Consider the following 18,005-nt stretch of genomic DNA (forward strand, 5'->3'; position numbering starts at 1 on the left):
TATGAGACCTTCCATCTGAGTCAAGAAACTGAGAGAGGCACTGTGGTTTATGTAGGGACAATTCCTTTGGAAGATCCAGGCAGAAGTCAGACTGGTTTATGATGAAAAAGCACAATACTAATGTATTCCTAGCACTTCAGGGAAATGCAGGGAACCGCCTGCCCCCAGTCGATCGTCTACAGAACATATCCCATCAGGAGGACTAAGGTCAGGACAGTAAGGATGGGAAATGAGAGTTTATGGTGTCGATCAAGGTAGAGAAAGTGCTACAGGGGCGCCTGGGTGGCGCAGTCGGTTAAGCGTCCGACTTCAGCCAGGTCACGATCTCGCGGTCCGTGAGTTCGAGCCCCGCGTCGGGCTCTGGGCTGATGGCTCAGAGCCTGGAGCCTGTTTCCGATTCTGTGTCTCCCTCTCTCTCTCTGTCCCTCCCCCGTTCATGCTCTGTCTCTCTCTGTCCCAAAAATAAATAAACGTTGAGAAAGTGCTACAGTTGAATGCAGTAATACTTTCCTTTCTCTTGGAAAGGACCTGTGCGAGAGAGGGAGGCTTGGGTCTTTCAGGGGATTGATGTTTATTTCCTTCAAGAAATACTGAGTGTTTCTTGTGTTCCAGGCATGATGTTAGAGATGGAAGATACAAGGATGGGCAAACAGATGTGGTTCCTGTTTTCGTGGAGCTACCATCAAGAGGGGTAACACTAGTAACCAATTAATCATTAAATAAATGTGCAAAGGAAGTGGTGACGAGTGCTGGTAAGCAGAGATCTCCGTGGGGCTAGGAGAGGCAATATGAGAAAGGATTTGACCTCGTCTAAAGGGTCATAAAAAGCTTTCCTAAAAAAGTGATGACTGGGTTGAGGCCTGAATGATGACCAAGAATTAAGTCGATAAAGAAGGAAGGGGAGGGAATGAGCTGGGGGCCCTGTGGGGACCTGGTGAAGTACAAGGAGTAAGGACTCTGCATTGGATCAGGGAGAGTGAAGGGGAGAGGGGCTGAGGTTGGAGAGGTTCCAGGGCTCAGATCAGGGAGGACCTTGCTTGTAGACCACGTCAAGGATTCTAATATTTATCATACAAGCAATGGGAAGCCATTGAATAGTTTTAATTGGTGATAGTGGTCATGATAGTGGTGGGGGATGTGTTCAGCTTTGTGTTGGAAAAGATTGTTCTGGTTGCCGTGTGACTGGGTGGGGAGAGGGTAGATTCAAGGTAGAAAGAGCAGGCAGAGGGTCTTGTAGCATCCCAGGCAAGGAATGATTGGGCTAAGCTGGTGGCAGTGATGGAAAGAGACAATGAAGAGGGAAGATCAACAGGGCGTGGTGTGTGTGGTCCCCTTATCACCTTCAAGCTTCCTCAAGTGTAAATCTGACAGGAGCCCAAAGGAGCATGCCCGTTGGTGCACGAGAGAGCACGTCAAAGCTAAATTACATTGATCTGAAGCACAGATCTTTCGAGCACTGGTGCAAAATCCCAAGGAGCATTTTCCAGCCCTCCTGCCTCTTCAGCATGAGCAGGCACCGAAAATGAAGTGTGAGGGAAGGAAGCAGGCACCCAGGTTATTTTTAGCAAGCTATAGGAAATAGCCAACATTCTAATTTGAATTCTTCTCATTAAAACCCAGAGCCTAACCCCACACAGTTCTTGTTTCTAATGTCGGCAAACTTCTCTTTTTCCAGATAATTGACAATAGGCCCCCACGGAAGTCTTCTCAGCATTTCTGCAAAAATTTAGCAAACATTAGGTTTGACACCATCACCATGTTTGCCAAGACAGCAAAAATCCCAGCCGGCAAAACTTCGAGCGTGATGAAGTGGAACAGAGAGGACAGCGCGGAATGAGTGATCATTTCAGGAAATCTTCTAGCAAGAGTTTCCAGTGTTGGGGTTTCACATCGTCTTTGCAGGAAGAGCGGTACGGAAGCTCCACTCTGGGGCCAGGCTGCGGTGATGTAGGTGGGTTTGCTCCTCTTTCTTTCCCACCTTCCCTCCCTATCCTCGAGTCGTTCCCGGAGTTAAAATTATGTTTTAATATTTTCATTTGATAACAACAGAAACATTTTTTATTCGATAAGTTTACCTGGTATAGTCAGTGTCTGAATGATGGCTGAGCTGGTCTTTTGATTGGTGTGGCAGGCCTTCCACCTGCTTGACCTGGGACATGTTATTCAGCTTCTTTGGGTCTGGATTTCCCCACATAAGACATGAAGAGGTGTTATACTAGCTCAGCACTTCCCCAGCCTCAGTCATTCGGGTGTGTCGCCTTCATAATATTCGCCATGTTGTTATTTTTTTTAACATTTTTTCTTCTAAATTGATTCATTTGTTTACTTAAGTCTTTTTTTTAAAAAAAACAACAACAAAGTCTTGGCAATAATATATGTGAAATCGTGGAACTAAAGTGATGATAACCTTTTTTCTAATACACATAAATAAGCACATAATTAAAATAAAATGGGTTTTTTTGTGCATATATCTATGTGAAATCAACCTACACTCCTCCATGATGATATATGTAGACCCCACTCTAGGAAACTCTAGACAAGCCAGATTCTAAGCTCTCGTGCAGTGCTAACATACTGTTGTTCACATCTGGCCTTACCTACCCCGCCTGGTTTCCCATAGCTTCCTAAAATAAAACCCTAAGCGTGGCCAAATCAATGTCCCTGTTACTCCTTGTAGACAGTATGTGCAAGCTATTCCCTTCATCTAGAATCAATAATTCACTAAGGAAAGAGAAACCATGACCTAAGTAAGAAAGAGCAAATTGGGGAAGTACATGATTGGGTCAAAAGCTACCCTTGACCAGTAGGCCAAGAAAATCCTTAGAGTTGGTTGGCAGTTGGTGGGTGAAGGTCAAGAGTAAAAAGTCGAGGGTTTGGTCCTTTATGGGCTATTTGTTTTCCTTGAAGAAGAGGTTTACCCACTTACAGGACAAATTTACTGGACAAAGTTTTTTTAAATGTTTATTTCTGAGGGGGGTGGGAAGGAGAGAAAAAGAGGGAATGAGGGGAGAGGAGCAGAGAGAAAAGGAGACAGAGTATCTGAAGTGGGCTCTACACTGACAGTAGAGAGCCTAACATGGGGCTCAAACTCACAAACCATGAGATCATGACCCGAGTTGAAGTCAGACCCTTAATGGACTGAGCCACCCAGGCGCCCCTGGACAAAGTTTTGAGTGCTCCCTGAAGGTCTTCAACCTTATCTAACATACAAAAGAAGATCTACTTGGGGAGTAATCATTATTTGATACAGAAATGTATTAATTCACTCATTTATAATGCATTTTGTGTTAAAAAAATGCATGATGTGTTTCCTCCATGCTAGGCATTGAACATACAAAGGCCATTAAGATATTTCTCTATCCTCTAGGAGCTCAGGTTTTGCTGGCGACGGAACGTAAATGGGTGGGCCCGGTAAGGCATTGCGGACCTCCAAAGTATGTCCAGGGTACAATGTGCCTCAGGACGGGTAGTGTCAGCTCTGTTGGATCAGGCAGAACTTCCTAAGGGATGTAACTTGATATCTAAGCCAGCGTTGGTTAGTGGGGGTGGCCCAGTGGGGATGGAATGCCCTCCCAGGGACTATAAACAGAGTTATAAGATTTTCTGGCATATTCAGAAAACTGAATGCAATTTAGTAGGGGTGGAACCTACAGTTGCCTCTGTGTGTGTGTGTGTGTATGTGTGTGTAAGAGAGAGAGAAAGAGAAACAGAGTGGTTGACTCCAGTGGTCGTACTTCTCCATTCAAGAAGGAACAGTTAGAGACTTCAACGCAAGTGGGAGCTATGTCTAGAGCTACATGCTGGAAGCTCACTCAGGTGCTCGTGTGGTGGATAATTGGATAGGGACCAGTTCCCAAGCCATAGGCAGAGACCCATTAAAACACTATTCTAAGGGTCCGGGAGAGAGATGATGAGGGCAGCAGTGGTGAGAGAGAGAGAGAGAGTAGGGACAACTTTGAGAGTCAGTGTGAAGGATGAGCTGATGAGAACGGGAGATGTCTAGGAAGGGGTCAAGGTTGCCAGCTTGCTGATTGGGTTAGTGGTGCCGTTCTCACCGTGGGGACCCAGCAGGAAAGAAGCAATCTGGGGAAATATGCATTTCTTTTGGAACTGGACCCCTTGGGGCCTGCATGGCAAAGTGATCGGGTATGGAGCCCTGACACCTGAGTTCTTTTCCTAGCTCTGTTCCTATGACCCTGTTTCGACTTCTCACCATTTCTGGTGTCTTTTTGTCCCTAAGACGTATGGCCCGCTCTGGCTTGATTTCAGGTCTTGAGGAAAAGAAAAGGAAAAAAAAATATATGTGAAAGAACTTCCTAAATGTCTTCACAAATGTAAATATTTCTGTCTCCAAGGAAGTGCAAGGTATAAAAAGCAGAGTCATCAGCACATTTAGCTCATAAATGGGCAGAGTATGTGACTCCTTTGAATCATGACAGAGCACACAGCAGAGACGTCTCTACAGAACTGCCTAGGGGCGCCTGGGTGGCGCAGTCGGTTAAGCGTCCGACTTCAGCCAGGTCACGATCTCGCGGTCCGTGAGTTCGAGCCCCGCGTCAGGCTCTGGGCTGATGGCTCAGAGCCTGGAGCCTGTTTCCCTCTCTCTCTGCCCCTCCCCCGTTCATGCTCTGTCTCTCTCTGTCCCAAAAATAAATAAACGTTGAAAAAAAAAAACACACAAAAAAAACTGCCGACATTACTGCTTAGCCTTTGGCCAAGATGGCCTAATTTCTATGAGACGAAAGGTATCACTTTGCTTTGCAACGTACCAATTCACCGGACACTACATCTCTTCGTTTTTTTCCTAAATCTTCTGAAGTCATTTTTCCATTCCCACTTGCTAGGTTGGGCAAAACATCCATCGTCAGCCATAATGAGGATTCCTGTTGGATCACATACAAAGCCTGTTTTTCACGAGTGAGGTTTAAGACAGGTATGTCCACTCACGAGTGGAGTGAGCAACGTTTACACAGCATTGGTTTGCAACCGTCTTGGGAGCTTTCCTGGTAAAATCTGAAACTGGCCTCTGTACTCAGAAGGGAGGGAGAGACCAAAGAAAGAGGCAGGCCATCACGGGTAGGTGGGTGGCAATCTCAATAACAGCGACGGAAGCTTACATGTGAGACAAATGGATCCCTGCACCTGCCCACCCAATCTTAAAATGTTACAAAGGGGCCTTCACTGGGTTCAGTCACATATACTGTGCAGGTGTTCTCAATACCATATCACTATCTTAAGGCTACGTCCTTGAAGTAGCCTCTGGGAGTGGGAAAGGCAAGCAGGATGCATATTCCCAGGACAGAGGAAGGAGTGAGGAGCCTCCAATTGGCGGTCATGTCCTTCCGATGACGTTCCCAACACACAGGTAACTAACCATCCTTGCATGAACAGGGTAACCTAGTTGTCCTAGGTTTAGGAAACCCCATCACTAACCTGCTAGTCCAGACCAAGGGCTTTGCAATCTGTCGCCCCTAGGGCTGAGGAGAATGGGAGGCTGAGGTGCTGATTGATCTGTGCTGGTGGTTAACATGCCCAAGGCAGCTCAGCAGCATTATCATCCAGACCAAAAGAAATTTGGGAATTACCTTTAATTACTGTTGTGGTCCCAGTTTGCTGAACGGTAAGCATGCTCCTTATAAATAAGGAAAGTTGAGATATCAACAGTGCGGCGAAGGTAAGTATGGAAGACAAACCCCAGCACGGAACCACCGAGGGTGGGGGCTGGTGAGGAGGGCTGATGGTTGAGTATGCACGATGCAGCTGAGGTCTACTGCAGAGAAAGGGGGGACATGAAGACTTCCTCAGGCAAGGAGGTCAGAATGGAGAGAAATAGGAATAAGAAGGCATTTTGAGTTAATTGAAAAGAACTCCGAGATATTTCTTAGAAATCGTTCTCATGAATGGAGAAAAGATCAACTTGGGGCAACCGCTCTTAGAATAGCGTTTCTGGTCAGGGTATTTTAAATGTTAACTCACCTCCTGGGAGGAGAGAAAAGCCGCCTCTTAGAGCGATATCCCACTGGTGGTGTGTGAGAGGATGGCTGGAGTTAAACATCTGAATACTCTTCTATTTTAATAGTTGCGTGTTTATTTGATGACTATCATTATCTTTGGCAAGTCATTATACTTTTCTATTTGAGGCAGTGGCACAACACTTTCTGTTAAAATAAATTTGAGGGAGGAGGGGCACCTGGGTGGCTCAGTCGGTTAAGTGTCTGACTCTTGATCTCAGCTTAGGTCTTGATCTCACAGTCGTGAGGTCAGGTCCTGTGTTGGGCTCCACTCTGGGCATGGAGCCTACTTAAAAAATAACATAAAATAAAATACATTTGAGAGGGAAAAGTGAACTGATTTAAAGAAAAATTATTTATTAAAAGAAACAGGAGAGAGAGTATGGAAAAAATAGAAAGGCAGTATTAGAATGACCAAAGCTTGGGAGAACATCAAAAGTTGTGCTCCATTTGGGTAGAGAAGCAGAAAGGAAAGGAAATAATTACCTAGTTTGTAATGGCCCATGGATAATTTTGCAACCAGTTTACCTCATCACATGGGCTTTTTTCTCATGAAGATTATTCTCTGAAAATGCAAAAAATCCAAGGAGAGAGTCATATCTTAACATATGATAAACAGGGTTTTTTTTTTCAGTTTATTTATTTTTGAGAGAGACAGAGCGTGAGCAGGGGAGGGGCAGAGAGAGGGGGAGACACAGAATCCAAAGCAGGCTCCAGGCTCTGTCCGAGCTGTCAGCACAGAGCCTGACATGGGGCTTGAACTCACAGGCTGTGAGATCATGACCTGAGCCGAAGTCAGATGCTCAACCAACTGGGCCACCCAGGCGCCCCTGTTTTTTTGTTTTTTAATGATTTCGTGGGGCACCTGGGTGGCTCAGTTGGTGAGCATCCGACTTCGGCTCAGGTCATGATCTCACAGTTCGTGGGTTTGAGCCCCGTATCAGGTTCTGTGCTGATGGCTCAGAGCCTGGAGCCTGCCTTGGATTCTGTGTCTCCCTCTCTCTCTGCCCCTCCCTTGCTCACGCTGTGTCTCTCTCTCTCTCAAAAATAAACATTTAAAAAAATTAATAAAAACTAATGATTTCAAAAGTAGAATTTAGTGACTCATCACTTACATATGACACCCAGTGCTCATCCCATCAAGTGCTCTCCCTAATGTCCATTACCCATTTAGCCCATCCCCCAACCCAAGACCCCTCCAGCAACCCTCAGTTTGTTCTCTGTATTTAAGAATCTCTTGGGGCGCCTGGGTGGCGCAGTCGGTTAGGCGTCCGACTTCAGCCAGGTCACGATCTTGCGGTCCTTGAGTTCGAGCCCCGCATCAGGCTCTGGGCTGATGGCTCAGAGCCTGGAGCCTGTTTCCGATTCTGTGTCTCCCTCTCTCTCTGCCCCTCCCCCGTTCATGCTCTGTCTCTCTCTGTCCCAAAAATGAATAAACGTTGAAAAAAAAAATTAAAAAAAAAAAAAAAAAAAGAATCTCTTACGGTTTTCCTCCTTCTCTCTCTTTATCTCATTTTTCCTTCCCTTCCCCTATGTTCATCTGTTTTGTTTCTTAAATTCCACATATGAGTGAAATCATACGATATTTTTCTTTCTCTGACTTATTTCACTTAGCATAATCTCTAAGTTCCATCCACATTGTTGCAAATGGCAAGATTTCATTCTTTCTAATTGCTGAGTAATATTCCATTGTATATATATACCACAACTTCTTTATTCATTTGTCAGTCAATGGACATTTGGGCTCTTTCCATAATTTGGATATTGTTGATCGTTCTGCTATAAACATTGGGGTGCATGTTACCCTTTGAATCAGCATTTTTGTATCCTTTGGATAAATACCTAGTAGTGCAGTTGCTGGGTCATAGGATAGCTCTATTTTTAATTTTTTGAGGAAACTCCATACTGTTTTGTAAAGTGGCTGCACCAGCTTGCATTCCCACCAACAGTGCAAGAGGGTTGCCCTTTCTCTGCAACCTTACCAACACCTGTCGTTTCCTCAGTTGTTAATTTTAGCCATTCTGACAGGTGTTATGTCATATCTCATATTGGTTTTGATTTGTACTTCCCTGATGATGAGTGATGTTGAGCATCTTTTCATGTCTTTTGCTCATTTCTTCATAGGATTATTTGGTTTTTGGGTGTTGAGTTGGTAAGTTCCTTTTTAAAAAATTTTTTTAATGTTTATTTATTCTTGAGAGTGAGACATACAGAGACAGAGTGTGACTGGGGAAGGGTCAGAGAGAGGGAGACACAGAATCTGAAACAGGCTCCAGGCTCTAAGCTGTCAGCACAGAGCCTGATGTGGGGTTTGAACTCACAAACTGTGAGGTCATGACCTGAGCCAAAGTCGAATGCTTAACTGACTGAGCCACGCAGGTGCCCCAAGTTTGATAAGTTATTTACAGATTTTGGATACTAACCCTTTATCTGATATGTCATTTGCAAATATCTTCTCCCATTCCGTCAGTTGCCTTTTAGTTTTGTTGCTTGTTTCCTTCACTGTGCAGAAGCTTTTTATCTCAATGAGGTCTCAATAGTTCATTTTTTGCTTTTGTTTCCCTTGTCTCTGGAGGCATGTCTAGCAGGAATTTGCTGCAACAGAGATCAAAGAGGTTGTTGCCTGTTTTCTCCTCTAGGATTTTGATGGCTTCCTGTCTTACATTTAGGTCTGTCATCCATTTTGAGTTTATTTTTGTGTCTCGTGTAAGAAAGTGGTCCAGGTTCATTCTGCATGTCGCTGTCCAGTTTTCCCAGCACCACTTGCTGAAGAGACTGTCTTTATTCCGTTGGATATTCTTTCCTGCTTTGTCAAAGATTAGTTGGCTATACGTTTGTGGGTCCATTTCTGGGTTCTCTGTTCTTTTTTTTTTTAATTTATTTTAATGTTTTTATTTATTTTTGAGAGAGAGAGAGAGAGAGCACAAGTGGGAGAGGGGCAGAGAGAGAGGGAGACACAGAATCCGAAACAGACTCAAGGCTCTGAGCTGTCAGCACAGAGCCTGATGCGGGGCTTGAACTCATGAACCATGAGATCATGACCTGAGCCGAAATTGGACACTTAACGGACTGAGCCACCCAGGTGCCCCTCTGGGTTCTCTATTCTGTTCCATTTGTCTATGTGTCTGTTCTGACGGTGCAGAGCCTGATGTGGGGCTCAATCCCATGAACTGCAAGGTCATGACCTGAGCCGAAATCAAGAGTTGGATGCTCAACTGACTGAGCCAGCCAGGTGTCCTCCAGAAAGAGAGCTTTGTAGTGATTTACCAGCAAAGCGAGAGCTTCTTCCCTCCCTGCTCTCTCTGCTGTTGGCCCGTCACACAATGAACAACACAGATGTTTCTAAGAATTTGATATCCAGCTATTTGTTAAATGTATAATGTTTGGAACTAAACTGATCCATTATTATACATTTTGTGCTAGAAGAGTATGAAATTCTTCCTTCAGAGAACTTGGGTTGGAGGAAGTTGGGCTGGGGGATTTGGCTAAGTAGACAGGGCCTCCTACCCAGATGTCATTCTCCTCCTATATCCGCCTTTCTGGCAGAGCCAGCTCCATGAGATGCTGGAAGCCACCACCAGGAACTTTCTTACAGGGAAGGTGGTCATGTAATCTACCCGGTTCTGGCCAATGAGACTTAAGGAAGCGTGGTCAGAGGCTTCAGCAATTTTCTTTGTTGAACAAAGAAGAGACATGGGGAAAAAAAGTTCCATGTCTCCCTACCTGCTTTTTGACATTACTCTCCGAGGATGACAGATTTTGAGTCTAATTAGATGGATGGCCTGGAAGTATCTACCTACTTATTTCCTGTTAGGTAAAGATAAAGAAATAGCCTTACTGGTTAGAGCCTGTTACCTATGCATGATGTGATTTGCAGCCCCAAACATCCTATACCAATAATTAAAATGGATTTTCAAGTTTACCTGCTTGAATTGAACTATTAGAACGTATGGTTACCAAAACACCACTGTGTCGGTGGGAAAGCTTTCTGCGGCAAGTAATTCCAAGTCCTGACTCCTGCTGGCTCAGCAGAGGGAGGTTTATTACCTTGTGTAACAGGGATAACAGAGTGGGGCAGGCCCCCCGGTGGTACACATACCCTGGCTGTCCTTCTCTGAGTCTCTCCCGTCCCATTCTCCTTGTGGGTGGGTTTGGTCCTCAGGCCAGTTGACTGCCAAGTTCTAGGCCCAGGGGAAGAAGGGGGATTGTCTATTCCTGTGTTTCTTCGGAGAAGCGAGGAGAGGTTCTTTGTCAGCCATGGTCCATATTTATCCTTTCCTAAGTCAGTCGTTGGCAATGGGAGTTGGGTTCCTACAATCCTTCGGGACTACCTTCTATGGGCTAGGGGGTGGAGGGGAAGAATGTAAGAAAACCCACACAAGGACCAACTCCACTTTTCTTGTCTTTTTGCTTCTTGGAGATTTTTCATGGGCTCTGGTGAGCTTGTTTTCCACTCTGGGAACCCTAACTGATCATATTTTTTTTTTTCTCTTCTAGCTTGGCTTTGAGCCTTCACTCACTCAGGTGTCTCCCAGCTGACAAGGGTTTCTTTCCTTTTACCAGTCGGTTTCTCTTAAAAGAATCAATTCTTTTTGTTTCTGGGTCCCTAAGGCCCCGATTATAAAACAGGTGTTGTATTTTAAAACACAATGTGATACCAATGTCTTCACAGGAAAAAAAAAAAAGCATCTAAATCTAAATCTAAATCTAAATCTAAATCTTTGATGGAAGAAGCCCTGATCTTCTATTACCCCTCACGGCACCTTCGCTTGTATTCATGTGTACCGGATTAACCACCAAAGACTTGTTTTGTACCTGGTTTCTGCTGCTTTTAGTCAGAGAGATACCTGTGAATCCCTTGTGTGAATTGTGAGCCAGCTGTAGCTGTTTCGGCCATTGTTACGAGACTACCCAGAACCCCATTCCTCCCTTCGTTCACCCTAATAGGACCTGTGTCCACCCTCCCGTATAGCCTGTGCTACTGGGAGAATCTGATCCCACTCTTGACTTTCGGGTGGGATTGAAGCAGTCAGCACGTCTGCCATCATTGGTTCAGGGGCAGACATGTGATGGGCAGAGTCCAATCAGGGTGAATCTCAAGATTTGGTTGCTTAGAATGTCACAGCAGGCACATTCTGTCTCCTTCTGCGGTGTGTGGGCGTGTGTTCAGTGCTGCTCACACCATGGAAGGTCAAGCAGAGACACTGAAAACAAAACAAAACAAAAGCAGATGGAAAGAAACTGAATCAAGCCAGGCCTGAGGCCTGACCCGGTTCTGGACCTTCCAGTGACATGGGCCAAGAAATCTTTCTTGTTGATTGAGTTTTCCATTAGCCACTTAAAGGGCCCTGCAGATGGAAGAAGCTGCCCTCAAGAAATTTCTGGTAAATAGGCCTCTGAGTTTTCCTCAAGGCAAACAAATTTTATTGCTCAAGAAAGGAGGGGGAAACGAATCCTTTGTGTTTTGAGCACTGGGAAGAAAATTAGCCTGATTTCAAGTGTATTGCCGCAGGCCTGGGAGACAGCCATGTTGTAGGAATTCTCCAGAGGCTGAGCCTATAACAGCACTCCAACCGGTCTTAAGGGTTAACTTGCTTCAAGCTTACCCACTCTGGCTTTCTGACCTTACTCCCTTGATCTGTAGCAGAACTAACTGACTTTCTTTGAGATTTGCAGGCCACTGGCTTTGAGGAGTGAAGGACTCAACTCTCCCAGAAGATAAAGCCTGACTACAATTCAAAAACAGCTGCCGCTGATGCGGGCAAGTCTGTTCCGGGTCACGGCGACGTATGACTAACCACCTGGGCACCCGCTTCTCTTGCACGTAGCCCCCCTCCCTGTTCCCACGCCTTCATCTTTAAAGCCCTCTGGTTTCCCCCCAGGATGAGGAAGAGGGTCTTTGAGGCATTCGCCCGCCCTCTTCCTAGGTTGCCAGCTTCCTGCATAAAGCAAACTTTCCTTTCCCACCACCACTTGTCCTTTGAATATCGATTTTTGAGTGGTGAGCAGCTGAACCTGAGTTTGGAGCCTGTTCTCTGGTAATAGGCCCACACATTTAGACACAGCACCGCTGTGGTGTGGGGTCTTTCATGGACCTCGCAGAGCAGGCACCTGAAGGAACTAGGTAATTAAGGTGTCGAAGGCTGGGACAAGCCTGGCAGGATGGCCATGGAGGCAACTGCTGGCCCGGTCAGGAGGCTGGTCTGTGTCTTGGGTCAGCAGGGCAGGGCAAAGAGGGAGGACCAGTGATCCACAGTCACGCTGTTTGTTAAAATGCAGATTCTCAGGACATAGCCACTAAAGCCACTGAATCAGGATCTGGGGACAGGCATTTCGAGAAGCATCCCAGCTTATTTTTAGGTGAGTACCATTGAGAACCCATGCCTGAAGCGTGTGCAGGGGATTAAGCTGGGGAATCTCAGTTCAGTTGTCCCCTCCAGGCAGGAAAATGGTGAAAATAGGCGGCAAGAAAGCCCAGGGTCAGGTTCCAGCCAATCCAGAAATAGGATGCCCTAGGTGGTCAGGTTGGGAGGTATGCCCCTGGGTCAGGCCTAACGTCCAGAGCCAGGATGAATCTTCAAGTAGTTTAGAGCTAATTACCAATGCTTCTGGCATCACGACAATCTTCAGTGCTACAAATGGCCTTAGACACGTATGGGATTGTCCTGCCAGCTTTGATGTGTGGAGATGTGGGGTTGTGGGCAAGTAGACCCTGATGCTGTCAGAGCACCCCTCGCCTGTGTCGGGGGTCACATAGTCCAAGTGATAGGCCTCATCAGAGAGAGGGTGCCGGGTTGATGTCACACACCCTCTTCTCCTGCCTCTGCTTTCAAAAGTATACATTTTATGGGCATCTGGGTGGCTCAGTCTGTTAAGTGTCCGGCCCTTGATTTCGACTCAGGTCATGATCTTATGGTTTGTGAGTTCACGCCCTGCATCAGGCTCCACATGGATAATGTGGAGCCTGCTTGGGATTCTCTCTCCTCTGTCCCCTCCCTCTCTTCTCTGCCCCTCCCCAACTTGTGGGCGGGTGCTCTTTCCCTCAATAAATAAACTTCAAAAAATGCATTAAAAAAAGAATACATTATAGCAGCTTGGCAGGGAAGAGATTTTCAGCACCACTCTACAAATGGGGACAGAAGTACTGAATGATTAGACTTCACCAAGGTCAAGCAACAGGGATTTGGGAGAAATGGAAACCACAGTGGTTTCTACCTGTGACCGGGGGAGCCCTCATGGTCAATAGAAGTCATGGCCTGGGCAGCAGACCCCCATGTGGCCCAGCTGTTCCTTCTATTATTATGTTAGTTCTGAGTGTTCTTCAGCTAAAAAAGCAATACCAATCAAACAAGTGCAAAAACTCTGAAAAGCGCCATGAGGAAGAAAGCAGGGCAGGAACCGGGAGAGCTGAGTTCTGTTCCAACTGTAATCTTTCCTCAGTGCTTCTTGCTTCTCTCTGGACCCATTTCCTCATCTGCAGAATAAGCTGCAGCCTCACTGCAGATGTGAGCACGCGGGACTTCTAAGGTCAGGTGTCTTCTTGTCAATTCCAGCCTCTCTCCTAGAAGGCCAACTTGGAAAACGCTTTAACTGAACGCTGTGTGGTGTGGTTCTTAGATTTTGCAGCTTGAGTCTCTCCCATTTGGGAAACCCGTCTCGTGTTTACCAACACAGTGCAATTAAAGAATGAGGCTGCACTCACCGTTTACAGGCTTGTTTCCATTTTTTCCATTTGCGACACTAAATCAGTTGCTGAGCCCTGATCCCATGAAAGGATTAGCTAATAGATTCCTTCTCTTTATTTCGCCTGATTTTAGAGGCCTCCCAAGAGAAAGAAAATGCATAGTTTATTGGGATGGGGTTTTACTGCCGAAATCTTTTACTTTTTAATTGCGAGGAAAGAGATACAAACAGACCTGGTTTACCCAAAATAATTTTGTGTTCCCATTTGAGTTTGATATAGTAGTTAAAAAAAAATCTCCTACTTAAAAATACTCTCTCGGGATAAATATTTATGTGTGTATATTTTCTTAAACCTTGATCTTTTTCCATTACGTAAAATAGTTTTCATTCCTGCTATGCAATTCTATTAAACAACCTATCATCTCAAAACTAAGCATGCTACTAATTTCCCTGGGGATTAGTTTTTAATCTTCATTTTAGCCAATTGTTCTATTTCTTAGAGATAATACGATTTTATTGCATTTTAAGATATATATTTAAACAAAAGGCAAATATTATACATGGTAAGTGGGAACGGGGTTGGGTTACTATGATAAAGGTTTGTTTGAAACCTACCTGAGGTACAGGACAGCTCTGGCTTCTAGACAGTTACATTTAAAGTATTCAAATTCTGGGGCACCTGGGTGGCTCAGTCGGTTAAGTGGCCAACTTCGGCTCAGGTCATGATCTCACGTCTTGTGAGTTCGAACCCCGCGTCAGTCTCTGTGCTGACAGCTCAGAGCCTGGAGCCTGCTTTGGATTCTGTGTTTCCCTCTCTCTCTCTGCCCCTCCCCTACTCTCATTCTGTCTCTCTCTCCCAAAAATTAATAAACATTAAAAAATATATAAAATAAAGTATTCCATTTCTCCTCCTCTTTTTGGTTAAAGAATAGTTTTTCTTTTCCCCAGAAAAGGAGGTTCCTAACAAAATCACACGTGACCCACCCCAGTGCTGGGATAAATAGGAAAGAGACAAGGACCCATTTCCTTTGTGGTCGTGCTCCCAGAGAAGGTTGGGGAACTCCAGATATGGAGTGGATTCTGTCATCTGTGGCTTGTAAATCTCCCAGTTGCTCCCAACTTCACAGCTGAGCCTCAGAAGCAGAGAAGAATGAGGGCTGGTTCTTCCCTTCGCTTGTCCCGATTTTTCTAGAGTGAGTGCATGCATGGGCGAGGGCAGTCCCTCTCCGCCTCCTCTCGAGGGTGGGAGTCCTCGAACTCTAAGCTGTATCTGAACCACCCGAATTAATCAGAGTGTGTGGTACCTCCCTGGTTTTTAGCCCCATTGTATGTTTCCGATTCAACAGAATTTGGGGGATGAGAAACCCGAGTTTTAACCTGCATGTCACCAAGATGTACATGCGTTAGTGAAGTTTCATGAACAGATCAGCAGGCAGTTAGTTAATATTTGAAGTATCCTAGTCAGGAGTGCCTAATTCTAGGAGTAGTTAGGGAGTTTCTAGAGACTCTCATCTGAAGCTCGTGTGTGTGAAGGGGTGGGCTTACTAAACACGGTAAGCTAAACACGGCTTCAGTTATCCATATCCCATCAACACCAGAGGATTTGTTCATTAGCACAATGCACATCAGAAGTATTTTTCATGGGTGAAATCAGTGGGACTCAAAGTACGTAGCAAGGCCAGAAATATTGCACAGGTAGCGCAGCTTTGCATGAACAGGATGAATTAATTGTTCTAGGTTTAGGAAAACCCCTAACACCTGCTAGTTCAGACTAAGGGCTTTGCAATCTGTCACCCCTAGGGCTGAGGAGAACGGGAGGCTGAGGTGCTGATTGATCTGTGCTGGTGATTAACATGCCCAAGACAGCTCAGCAGCATTATCATCCAGACCAAAAGAAATTTGGGAATTACCTTTAATTACTGTTGTGGTCCCAGTTTGCTGGACGGTAAGCATGCTCCTTATAAATAAGGAAAGTTGAGATATCAAAGATGTGGCGAAGGTCAGTATGGAAGACAAACCCCAGCACGGAACCACCGAGGGTGGGGGCTGGTGGGGAGGGCTGATGGTTGAGTGTGCACGATGCAGCTGAGGTCTACTGCAGAGAAAGGGGGGACATGAAGACTTCCTCAGGCAAGGAGGTCAGAATGGAGAGAAATAGGAATAAGAAGGCATTTTGAGTTAATTGAAAAGAACTCCGAGATATTTCTTAGAAATCGTTCTCATGAATGGAGAAAAGATCAACTTGGGGCAACCGCTCTTAGAATAGCGTTTCTGGTCAGGGTATTTTAAATGCTAATTACTTGCTTGGATGTATATTAAATACGGGCAAGTAAATACCAATGGACACACTTATATCTCACTCAGATGCAGGTTAAAATCCCTTAGTTCCTGGTGCTCCAGCTGGAAGCCTCATAAGAAAGACTAGAACAGTGATTTTCAGGGGGAGGGGAAGGCCCATGGGTTTGTATCAGGACATGTGCGTGTGTATGAGTATGTGTAATTAACACAAACCACATGCTTGGAGAAGTCTTCCAATCTTGAACCTGCTTTGCTGTCTGCAGACGCTGTCACTGCTACAGGAAATTCTCGAGGTTCCATGACTTTAAATTCCACCTATTTAAAAAAAATATGTTTATTTATTTATTTTTGAGAAAGAGAGAGTGAGTGCATGCACGCAGGGGCAGGGGGAAGGGCCGAGAGACAGTGAGACAGAAAATCCCAAGCAGGCTCAGGCTGCCTCAGTCAGCACAGAGCCCGACACTCTGGAACACAGCCTGGAACTCACCAACTGTGAGATCGTGACCTCACCCCTGATCAGAAATCAAGAGTCGGTTCCTTAATGGACTAAGCCACCCAGGTGCCCCTAAATTCCACCTATTTTTACGTCCGTAGCCCCGATCCCCCAAAGTACCGCAGAAGCCCCCAGCAGATTATCCATCAAGTCTCATTGGTCATAACTCTACAACATAGCCACAGAAATGGAACTAGCATGAGTAGTTTAGTCTAATAAAGATCCACTCTGGTGGAAGTGGTATTAGGTCTTCTTAGTTATAGCTGCCAGAAGGGGGGTGGGGGAGTCAGCAAAGAGGAAGGAGAGAGTAGAGGAGGGGTCAAGGATGGGTATGGCTTGGGAATGGGTTTGGTAGACAACCGTGTCTGTTACGGTCTATTTTTATGTTCTATCTATCAGTAAAGTTCAAGTGGGTCATGGCCTCCTGGGAGAATAGCATATCAGAAGCGTGATACTTATCAAAAGAACAGCTGGTATGGATAAACAAAATGTGGTATATCCATACAATGAAAACACCACTTGGCAGTAAAAATGAATGGACTCTTGCCACAGGCACCATCACGGATGGGTCTCAAAGGCATGACAAGAAGCCTGACACAGGATGACTGTACAGTATGATTTTGTTTATATGACATTATGGAAAAGGCAAAACCATAGGGGTAGAAAACAGACCAGTGGCTGCCTACTAGGGGTAAAGGGAGGTGACTGGCTACAAAGGAGAAAGAAGGAACTTTTGGGGGGTGATTAAAATGTTCTAGAGATTAAAGAGAAAACTACTGCTGGGTCTTGGGGGATGGTGGGAAAAGGGACAACATTTATTGCAGGAAAATTCATTTTGAGCAGAGGATACAGTTCTGTTATCTTGAGACACAGGGCCACCTGTCCAGGCTTTGGTTTGGACAAATGGCACAAATTTCATTTTTATGTTCTTTAGAATGTCAATGAGGAGTTGGCAAACACAAGATTCTGAAGAGGGCTGAGGATACCCTTTGAGCTGAGCTCTGGTTCTTGAACACCTGCAAAAGGCCTTTGGATTAAAATAAGGTTCTCCTTAAGAAGAAGGCTTTGCTATGTTTTACAGAGGTTGCTATGTGTTCAATTTCAATGTTCTTGCTTTTGGGGGCTACCTGCGGTCTTAGGTGACTGGGACTTTTGATAGAGTTTGTAACTGACAGATTTTGCCTCAATAAAGGAGCCTTCTTATTGAAGTACCTGCCTTACCATTTACCATTTACCTAAACAAACATGCCTATAACTGAATTTGATAAGCTGGGAATCCCAGCACCTAGCAGCAGAGGATTGGGGGAAGGGTGAAGAATAGATATTTTTGGTTGAGGGGACCTGTCCAAGATTTCAAGTCCTATCACATGAGCAGCTGCCTATTCTGTGACAATTCTGACCACAACCTCTGGATGGTAGTGTCTGAAATAATGTCTATGAGGTGATCTGATGAGGACGCTTGGTCCAAACAATTGGTGTGAACAGAATCCCATGGTTATTTTGGGAGCTGTTGTAGGTTT

General features: G+C 45.3%; 1 protein-coding gene across 2 annotated transcripts in view; it reads left to right on the top strand.

The window, feature by feature from the left end:
- The window catches only part of RGS6 (regulator of G protein signaling 6), a 606,196-nt gene that overhangs the window by 701 nt on the left and 587,490 nt on the right, over positions 1–18,005 (top strand). For both annotated transcript variants that reach the window (XM_045451433.1, XM_045451428.1), the window contains exon 2: positions 1,676–1,951. The gene's annotated coding sequence lies outside the window, so the exon portion shown is untranslated. The remainder of the gene's footprint in view (positions 1–1,675; positions 1,952–18,005) is intronic.

The sequence above is a fragment of the Leopardus geoffroyi genome, chromosome B3 (genome assembly GCF_018350155.1).
Source record: "Leopardus geoffroyi isolate Oge1 chromosome B3, O.geoffroyi_Oge1_pat1.0, whole genome shotgun sequence".
In the NCBI taxonomy this organism is placed as follows: Eukaryota; Metazoa; Chordata; class Mammalia; order Carnivora; family Felidae; genus Leopardus; species Leopardus geoffroyi.